We start from the raw sequence: 10,719 nt of genomic DNA, 5'->3' as shown, positions 1-10,719 counted from the left end.
CATTATTATTGTGATTCTTACCTTGGTGAAGTGTTCCTCTCAAGGCCCCAGGGGGGTGGGGACGGCAGTGGGGGTGGGGATGGAGCCAGGAGGCAGCCAGCAGCTGTTGCAGGGGTGGGAGGGTCCCTCCCTCCAGACTCCCACAGGAACCTGGGAGCAGCAGGGGCTCCATCTGCCCTGGTCGCCCTCCACAAGCGGGGCAGCAACACCTCCTTGGTGGCCAGGTGTGAGTGAGCCCTTAAGAGTGTGCCTGTGTGTCTGTGTTTGTGCCCCTGCAGGAACGTGGGGTGAGCACAGGGATTGCCAGTGTCTGCAGCCAGAAATCACTATGGATGAGGAAGAATGGGGATGTAATTGGATTCCAAAGATGCTTGGAGTGAGACTACTGTTAGCACCTGGGACTGCAGGAGAAAGGCCTGCGGAGCGGGGGTTGGGCCTAGTCTTTGGGGTTGGGGCGGGGAAAGAGGTTTCAGCACTGATGGGCACTTGCGGAGGAACATGATGTTGTCAGAGACCTGTTGTGGTTGAGCCCAGGGATTTTGGAGCTGACAGATCTGGGTTCAAGTCCTGGTTGTGGGACCATGGGCCAGTGATTTCACTTCTCTAGGCCTCGGTTTGCTCATCTGTAAAATGGAGATAATAACAGGGCCCACCTGGTGGGAGTTATTGGAGGTTTAGCAGAGAGGCTGCATGTGAAGCCCTCAACACGGGGCAGGCACATCGGCAGTTATCAATTAGTACCGCTGGTGTTATTATGAGGCAGCCTGGAGGAGGGGAGGGAGAGGGCCTCAGGACTGCTGGTGCGTTCTCAACTGGAAAGGGGAGCTCTGGGGTGAGAGTTGTCTAGCCAGGGTTCATTGAAGCTGGCACAAAACCCAGAGAGAAGGAGCCTCTGTCCCATGACACAAGGATTGAGGCAGAGAGCTGGGCTTTCACAACTGCTTCTGGTTCCCCTTCCTGGTTTCCACTCATTTCCTCCAGAGCTTCCTTCTCTGTGAACCTGCCTGGTGAGGAGAACTCTGTTACATGTAGTTTTGGGGACTGGAAGGAGCAGCTGGGAGCTCAGGAACTCCCGGGCAGGCCTCCCCAATACTTCCTGCCCCCACCCCTCCAGAGTGAGCACTGACCAGCCCTCCTTCCCCCACCCCACTCTCCTGCCAGCTGCTTCCCTCCAGTGACTCATCCCCACCACCTCTGTTGCTGCACCAGGACCAGGAAATGTCAAGCAGTTTCTTATCTGTGGGAGAGAGAACTGATCAGGATGGGGGTGGAAGCAACGAGGCTCAGATCTCCCCAAAGAAAGAGTATGACAGCTAGGGGACCAAAGACCATGGCCAGCCCTTTCCTGCTTCCTGTGGGGGAAGGCTCAAGGAGGCAGTATGAGAGTGGGATTTAGCCACTAGACCCATCCTGGATTTAGGCTCAAGGTCCTAGTCCTCTTCTAACCAGCTCTGTGGCCTTAGGCAAGTAACTCAGCATCTCTGAGCCTCAGTGTGTTCATCTGTCAAATGGAAAGAAGAAAATCATCATGATGCATAGGGTACTTGGGGGGTTTCGTGAGACAGTACATGTAAGTCCGGAGCTCACAGTCAGTGCTCAATGAATGTTCATTGACTCGGTGAATGAACTGACATATGGAAATGGCAGTGAACTGGGCACATGTGGCTATCTGCAAGAAATCCACCCTCCACCAGCTGGGAGAGTTGGGGAGATGTCTGTGGACCTTGTGTCCTAGGCCTGGGACACCTGTTGCTCTGTGCTGGTACTGAAGGGACAGCTTCCAAAACTCAGGGCAGATGGAGTATGGACTACCCCTTGTGGGCATAGCTGACATTAGAACCTCAGGCTGGGTCCAGATTCTCTAAGCGGTGAGCCCTGGCCAAGGAAAGAATTGCTATGCAGGGAAGTGAGTAGCAGATTTTGGACCCTCATCTTGGGTGACCCCCAGGACCTCTTCACAAAGAGTGCCCAGAGCTCTTCACAGTGAGTGCCCAGAGCAGCCTCTGGGCTGTGGGATCATAGTCTTGGACCCTGGGCAGCCAGCTAGGCCAATGGCCACCACTTCACTTGCCTCCTGCCCAATGGTAAAACCCCAGGGGGCTTTATCATTATTTCAAAAAATAGCACTCTGAGTCCCTACTGTGTACCAGACGCTGGTCTAGGTTCTTACATGTAATTAATCCTAACAAATCTCACGAGGTTGGTACCATTACTAGTCCCATTTTATAGATGGCAAAACGGAGGCCCACTGAGTTAGATAACTTACCCAAGATCACAGCCTAGAAAGCAGGGAGGCGGGACTAGAACCTTGACAGTCTGGCCCGGAGCTCAGGTGGTTCTGGTACTGCCGCTGGCCAGGGCAGGCATTGCTGATCCCTTGTAAGACCTGCCACTCCTGGCCTACCCTCACCCCAATGAAGCCATACAGTTGGGGGACGGTAAGTCACCCGCAGACCCACAGGAACATCTGCCAAATAGATTCTAGTTTATAAATCGCTTTAGAGTGTGAGAGTCTCAAAGCCTACTTGGGGTCAGGAAAATGTTAGAAACACAAATTCTCAGTTCCACCTCAGACAACTGAAACTCTGGGGAAGGAAGTGGCAGGGGCAACCATCTGTGGTCCAAAAACCCCCCCCCACGTGATTCTGATACAAGCCAAAGATTGAGAACCTTTGCTTTAGAATTTGCAAAGCAGATTCCTAGATTATCTGATTTAAATGGGCACTTTGCTATGATTCGGCTCATTTTACAGGTAAGGCTAATGAGTTTCCATTTGCCAGCTATCACTCATCAGGGAAGTGAAGATGGGCCTGGAACCCACACTTTTTGATTCTGAAATACTCTTGTTTGCACTCCTGGGACCGGGCTGCTGAGCAAGGTGGGTGCGGGAGGACTCTGAGCTGAAGGGGAGGGTGAAAGACCAGAGGGGAGGGGAGGGAAGGGATTCCATCTCCTTCCCTCCTGGGGGAGGGGCGGGCCCCGTGGATAATTCCCTCGGAGGCGCCCCAACCCAAAATATACATACATAAAGCCCAGGCTGGCGTTTTGAGTGATCGGTTTATTAATACAGCGGGGCCGCTGCCGAGGCGGATCGCAATAACAAAGGCGGCCTCTCCGCCACGCACCGGAGGCATCGTTATGTAATTGCTCCGAGGAGGAGCAGAGGGCTGGGGCGCGCCGCGGGTGCTGGGGGCTCGGCCGCTGGGGGCTCGGCCGGCAGGGAGGCTGCAATCCGGGGCTCTGGGGCTCTGAGCCGGCGGCGGCGGATGGAGGGAACACTTGCTGGAGAGTCAACAGCCCTTCCCCTGGCGGTCTCCTCCTCCCACGCACCGGCCAGCGGTCAAGGGGCGGGTTAACACCGGTATGGCAGGGTGCAGACCTCCGCCCGGGAGAACTGGCCCCAGAGGCAGATCTGCAGTCCCAGAGGACCCCAAAGCTGACCCAGGGCCTCCCCTCCCCCACTCACCACCGCCCATCCTTGCCCCACTCTCACCCTGGGATGGGGGAGAGAGAGAAATGACCAACTTTTTGCGCGATTTCTGTGTGCACAGCAAACTCATGGCAACCTCTGTGAGGTGGTCCATTTTTAAAATGGAGAACTGAAGCCCAGAAAGGTCTGGCTTCATGTACCAGGGTTTTGAATCCCCAAATTTGTCAGCTTCGAAGCCCACATTTTTTTCCCTTGGATGCCACAAGGGGTCTTTATAACCACCATGGATCGGTTTTTGCCTCAGTTTCTCCAAATGCTCTGGTGCTTCAACCCTCCTGGCCTTTGCAAAGGCTGGGCCCTCTACCAGGCATCTCTGAGAAGTCCTTCCCAGCCCTCCCCGACCCCCACTCACACCCCCCACACATCCTAGGAAGCCCCGGAGGCTACCTCTTCCAGCTCTGGGAGCAGCTGGTGACAGCGCCTGCCACACTGCTTCATGGGAACTACTGTCATCTGTCTGTTCCCATCAGGCCACATGCTCTGGGGTGGTGGCTTCAAGTCTAACACATCTTCTTCACTCAGCCACTCCATCCCACCCCTCAGTGCAAGGCCGGGCACACAGCACTGGGTGAATTTAAAGTGAAGGTTTGAATCCTCAGGTGGATTTAATGCTTAGTGTCAGTCTTCAGACCCTGCCTTCAAAACCACACACTCACCTCTGGCTGTGCCAACTCCTAGGTGTCTGGCCTCCGGCAACTTCTGTAGCCTCCCTGGGCCTCTGTTTCTCCATTGTACAGCAGGGCTTACAGCAACCCCGATCTCATATTGCTAGTTAGTGTTTATTGAACACTTAGTATATGCTGAGTACTATGCCATGCCTGCAGTGAGTGGCTTCATGGACTCTGCACACCAGCCCTGTGGAAGTAGTTACTGTTAGTATCTCCATTTTGTAGATAAGTGACTTTCCCCAGTCTCCAGCTGATACAAGACAGAGCCTGGATTCAAACCGTGCTCCTGTCCCCTGGGTTTCTGATTCCCTATCGCAGGACTATTTTGATAATTAGATGAAAAACAGTTAAGGGCCAGCATGCTGCAGGTACTTAATAATGTTTCTGCCCTCCACTGTAAAGGTCCCAGGGCAGCTCTCCTTTTCCCTTCTGTTCTCAACCCCATTGCTACAGGTCCCAGGGCGTTCTGGGAGCCCCTCTGTTCAGGGTGGGGCTGAGCAGGGGGAGGCAGGAGGACTCAAGTGTTCTGGTTTCTGAATATAAATAAATGATTGTTTTATATCCTTATAGTAAGGGAAGGGCATGGCATGCATTTGCCAGTCTAACAAGTTGAGCTGCAACTTCCCTGTGTTTCACCAATTGCTGATACGTGTTTTTAGAGTGAGGAAGGGCATCTGACCCAGCAGCTCTCAGATCAACTATCTAGGCCTACTGAGAAAGTAGGTGTCAGTGGGGATACTGAGATAGAGAGAGTTCCTGCGGGTCTCCCTCAGGCCATGAGAACTCTAGCAGGACTCTTCCCTTCTCTCAGTGTACACAACTGAAAATGGGGATTATATATGCAGAGAGGGAGAGAATAATTCCTACTTATCAATGACAACATAGAGCAAGGCTGCAGGGTACTACACCTATGGCAGATGGAGTGGTGCAGTGCACAGCCTATGCAACAGGACATGGCAGCCCAAGGGGACAGGCCATCATAGATCTACAACTTCATCCTGCAAGATTCATAGTGAGCTTTAAATTATTCTAGCTAAAACAAATGAAGAAATGAATGCATGCATACAGACATAGATACATCCACAAAATGAGTGATTAATGCAATCCCAGTTATGAATCAGAGAAGCTCATAATCTAGTGCACGAGACAGACATCTGAGCAGTCGCTACTCCCAGCTCCCCTCTTGTGCTGGGCTCTGTCCTGGGTTGGGACCTTGTTTTTGTCCCTGCTGTTCCTTCGGCTTGACCTTTCTTACCCATCACACCCCAGTCTTCATCTGCCAGCTCTTCACCATGCTTCTCTTTTCTCAGCTTAAATGTTTCCGGGCCAGGTGCAGTGGCTCATGCCTGTAATCCCAGCACTTTGGGAGGCCAAGGCGAGTGGATCACTTGAGGTCAGGAGTTTGACCAGCCTGGCCAACATGGTGAAACCCCATCTCTACTAAAAATACAAAAATTAGCCAGGCAAGGTGGCACATGCCTGTAGTCCCAGCTACTGGGGAGGCTGAGATGAGAGAATTACTTCAACCTGGGAGGCGGAGCTTGCAGTGAGCTGAGATCTTGCCATTGCACTCCAGTCTGGGCCACAGAGCGAGACTCTGTCTCAAAAAACAAAACAAACCAAGTTTCCTCTGGCAACTTTTCCTTACCCACCCTCCCCCATCTCCCCTCCCCCAAGCTTCATACCCAAGTTGGGCCCAGGCCACATCCCTCGTTCCCCATAGACCCCCCAAACTGACCCCAGTAGCTCCCTCCAGGCCCTGTAGTGAATTTGACAGCTGGGTTCCAGGTGCCCAGGGCTGGTTGTGAGCTACTCAAGGGCGGGACTGTATCTTGTTTCCCGCTATGCCTTTGTGCCTAGCACAGTGCCAAGCACACGGCAGGTGTCTGAACAGTGTGGGAAGAGAAAAGGTGGAGGGGAGATGGTGGGGGATAGACTGTGAGAGTGGAGGTGGCTCAACTGCCCCCACCCCCAACCTCACATACAGCACCCTCAGCCCAGGCACTGATCCCAGCGGTCTAAGAAACTGATTGGAACTGCCGGTGGCTGCAGCTAACCTTGGAATTACGCCCCACCACTTGCTGTCGCCTCCCTGCCCCCACTCCTACTTGCCACTTCCCTCTCTCCCGCCTCCCCAGTGGTCCAGAGCAGCCTCCCCCTTCCCCCACCCCATGGTGAGAAATCCCAAAGACTGCTGGACCTCTCTCTGCTGCCCGGCTTTCCCGCCTCCCCTTTTTCTTTCTCTTTTGCTTTGCCTCACATTCGATCTCTCCCTCCTCCAGCCTGGTGAATCCAAACTGAAAAGAAAAAAAAAAAAAAAAAAGAAAAAGAAAAAAAAAAAAAAGGCCCACACAGCAGCTTCAACAGTGAAAAATAACCAATTTAAGGAGTAATCGCTGCTGTAACGATTGTCTAAGCCCTGAGTCACTGCAGAAAATCGGACTGAAGCTCTGGGACTCCCAGCTCCCTAAGTGTGTCATATGGGTTTGTTTTTTTAAATATCCAGGACCTCAGTGTCTCCATCTGTAAAATGGAAGGAATATTATCAGCCCAAAGGAACTGATTGTTAATCTCCTGATTTTCCCTAGGGCTGAGAATCAGAAGTTAAGGTGGCCCACACAGTCAGCTTGGGAATCACCACAGGACACATTCTTCCTACCGCAGGACCCGTGGGAGAAATGTGGTACCCGGCGGGTGCAGAGAGACTCACAGCTTTGAGGGTCTCTGGGAAAGGTTTCTAGAGATCGTGGCGTTTAACTGAGCTGGGAAGGATGAATGGGTGAATGAGAGCTATGGGAAGTGATGGAGTGATGCAAAGTCAGCTCTGGAAGAGACTAGAGACCTCATCTCTCCCTACACTCTCATTTTACAGATGGAGAAACTGAGGCCTGAAGGGCTTCGGGAACTGCTCAAAGTCATTAGTGGCAGAGCCCAAATTAGTGGCAGAGCCCAAATTAGAAAGCAGGTGCCTTGACTCCTGCTCCAGTGCTCTTTCTTTTTCTTTCTCTTTTTTGTTTTGAGACAGAGTCTTGCTCTGTTGCCCAGGCTGGAATGCAGTGGCATGATCTTGGCTCACTGCAACCTCTGCCTCCCGGATTCAAGTGATTCTCCTGCCTCAGCCTCTTGAGTAGCTGGGATTACAGGTGCCCACCACCACACCTGGCTAATTTTTGTATTTTTAGTAGAGACGGGGTTTCACCATGTTGGCCAGGCTGGTCTCAAACTCCTGACCTCGTGATCCACCCACCTCAGCCTCCCAAAGTGCTGGGATTACAGGCATGAGCTACTGCTCCCAGCCTCCAGTGCTCTTTTTTTTTTATGCCAGCCTAGCCCATAGGAACAATAAGTACAGTGTGTGGAATGCTCAGTGAGCCCAGCGCTGTGCTAATGCCTTACGTGCATGTGCACCATTGTCCTTCATTCTTGGAACAATCCTGTAAAGTAGGATTAGAATACAGGTCCTGTTATATCTTAGTAAAGTTCAGAGAGGTTCAATGGCTTATTCAGGGACACACAGCCGGGCTTTCTTGGCCCTGCATCCCCTCCCGGCTTCTCTATTCTCCAGCACAATCTAACATGGAGGGACTTCTGGCCTGCATCTGTGGGTGGGCTGCCCTTCCCTCTAGTCTCTGTCCTCTCTAAGGAGGGTTAGAGAGGGGCCCCTTCCCTAGATGGGAGGGAGCCTGGGCTTTCCCTGGAAGAAGCTCCCACAGGACGGGAAGCCAGATCATCAAGGAGACAGGAGGCATACATTTAAAATCCCCACCAATAAGAGCCTGCCTTGCCGGGGCACGTCTTCGAAATGTCAGGCTCTCCTGGTGAGTGCATTCCAGTTCCAGGGGGAGGAAACCAGGTGGGATTAAAGGAGGTGGAGAGGGGACAATGTCCAGGAGTGGGAGGGACCGATCTGCCTCTCACCCAGACTCCACACTGGAATAGGCATTGCAGACAAGGAGCTATCTCCTAGGAAGCCAGGATATTGCTCTGGGCACCACAGAAGCAGGGCCACCCATAAAATAAGGAAAAATGTTTTTAAACAATTTTATTTACAAAAATGCATTAAAGTACTGTTGTCATCATGGGATTTCCTTACGGTTACAGTTTAGTATTATTTTTGTTTAGAATTCATTGGGGATGAGGGGAGACACCAGTCTTTTCAAGACTTAGGGCCTTTAAATATTGTAGCTGTGCAAGGGCGGAATGGAGGGGCATGTTTAAGGCCATCCCGGATCTCCCCTGGGGACTGGTGTCCAAAAACCATTAACTAAGGAGCCTGAAGTATTGGATACCGTGCCTAGCTCTGGTATGAATTTACAGCATCAAATTTACTTTAGGAAACTGTATGCATTTTGGAGCCTTGATTTCTTCACATATTAAATGGGTAGAGTTACTATTGCTCCACCTATGTCACTGACCTTTAATTGTCATTCAGGCTAGAAATGGACAGAGACTGCCAGATGGCAGCACCCAGGAGAACTTCAGAGACTCAGCTGCAAAGTTTATTACAAATGCAGATTCACAGGCCCCTCCCCAGACCTCCTGGGTCCAAATACATGGGGTTCTAGCCAAGAGATCTGCATTTGTAACCACTCCCCTCTCCCCTCCTCGAGTGATCTGATGCTCATCACAGTGAGAACTCACCAGGAGCCAGATATTTGGGTTCCTCTGAGGACCTGCCACCTCTGGCAGGTGGCTGATGCCTCCTGTGTGAAATCAGAGGACTGACCTGGGTGGCATCTGCAGGTGCAGCCTTCGTGGTACCTCTCTGAATGACCTGGGCTGGGGCTGGCTGGCCAGTGGGAGGTGGAGAGGGCAACCCAGGACAGAGGCCCTGTGAGGTGGGGCCAGGACCTGAAGTCTGGTGCTGACAACTTTTCTACGAGGAGGGTGGACCCCACTGCCCCAGCTTCCGGCTGGGGCCCAAGGCTCCGAAGACTCAACGGACAGTGGCAGGTGGGCCATCTGCTCAGGCCTGGGCTGGGGAAGGGGGGCAGACACAGACCACCCAGTACTGAATGGCCTCTCTGTTGGGTCCCAGCCTGAAGAACAGATGGCCTGAGGGCCGCTGGCGCTGGTTGGTGAGGGGGCGACAGAGGCCAGGCCTTCCCCCTCCCCCTGGCTAAGTCACAGAGTCCTCTCTTCCTGAGTGAGAAAGCCCTCACAAGGCACCCTTGGTGACAGCAGCCAGGAAGAAGTGGGTTTAAGGGGGATTAGCAGGTCCCCACAGCAGGCTGCTGCGGGGAGGCTGGGAAGCCGCCTGGCACCTGCAGCCTCCATTAGGGCCAGAAGGGAAGTGGGGATACCTGGTATGGGAGGGCAGGGACGGCAGAGCTTTAGGCCCAAGGGGAGCCTAGGCATCACTCACTCCCAACCTCTATACCCAGGTTTTATTTTTTCTTTTCTTTTCTTTTTTCTTTCTTTTTTTGAGACAGAGTCTCATTCTGTCGCCCAGGCTGGAGTGCGGTGGTGGCGTGATCTCGGCTCACTGCAACCTCCGCCTCCTGGGTTCAAGCAATTCTCCTGCTTCAGCCTCCTGAGTAGCTGGGATTACAGATGCCCGCCACCACTCCTGGCTAATTTTTATATATTTAGTAGAGACGGGGTTTCACCGTGTTGGCTAAGCTGGTCTGAAACTCCTGTCTCATATGATCCACCTACCTCGGCCTCCCCAGATCCTGGGATTGCAGGCATGAGCCACAGTGCCTGGCCTCCCACCAGTTTTTCTGATGGGAAAACTGAGGCCTGGGAAGGCGCAGACCCCTCGCTCTGCATCACACACGCAGGTCAGTGGCAGAGCTGGGACTGGAACCCAGACATCCTGATGTCCTATTTGAGGCTCCTCCTGTCCCTCCTCTAGCTTCCTCCTGACGGTCCTCCTTTCCTCCCTCCCTCCCCTCCACTCTGCCTCCCTCTCCTGAGACCTGGCCAGGCCTCCCCACCTCTGTGTCTGTGCCACCCTCTTCCTCTGGCCTGAAATGCTCTCCTGCTTTAGCTGCTGCTGAGTCTTCAAAACTCCATGCAAGTCCCCACCTCCTCCAGGAAGTCTTCCAACCCATCTTCCGAACCTAAGCATCCAGAATGCAAGGCCCCTGCACCATCCCCTTGGGACTGTCGAGGCCAATCCCTTCATGATAAACAATCAGTACCTGAGACTCCAACAGGGAAAGACTTTTAGGAATGTTCCCCACCGCTGCCTCCCCCAGCCATTCTCCTCAGCGTCGTTTTTCTTTAAAAATATATTAAAAAGAGCTTCACTTCAGAGAGGCTGTCAAGGAATCTGGTGAAACAAGGGTCCCTTTGGGTTCTTCTCTTGAAAGGAGATATTTTTTCTGCTTTCTCTCCAAGGTTTCCCATAGGGTCGGATTTCCTTTTCTTTCAGAGGCAGGAGCTGAGCCACGCCTGCAGACACCTGCTCCTCAGCTTTGGAGATAATCACAGGGTGATCAGCGCTGCAAAGGGCCTCACAGCTGCTGGGCCTGAACCAAAGGGGCCTCAAGGGAGAAGCTTTGAGGGACACGTGGGAGGGGGAGAGCAAGGGCATCCCCTTTTGGGGAGGGACCC

This window comes from Macaca fascicularis, chromosome 14, assembly GCF_037993035.2.
Source record: "Macaca fascicularis isolate 582-1 chromosome 14, T2T-MFA8v1.1".
Classification (NCBI taxonomy): Eukaryota; Metazoa; Chordata; class Mammalia; order Primates; family Cercopithecidae; genus Macaca; species Macaca fascicularis.
This window is presented reverse-complemented; position numbering follows the sequence as displayed.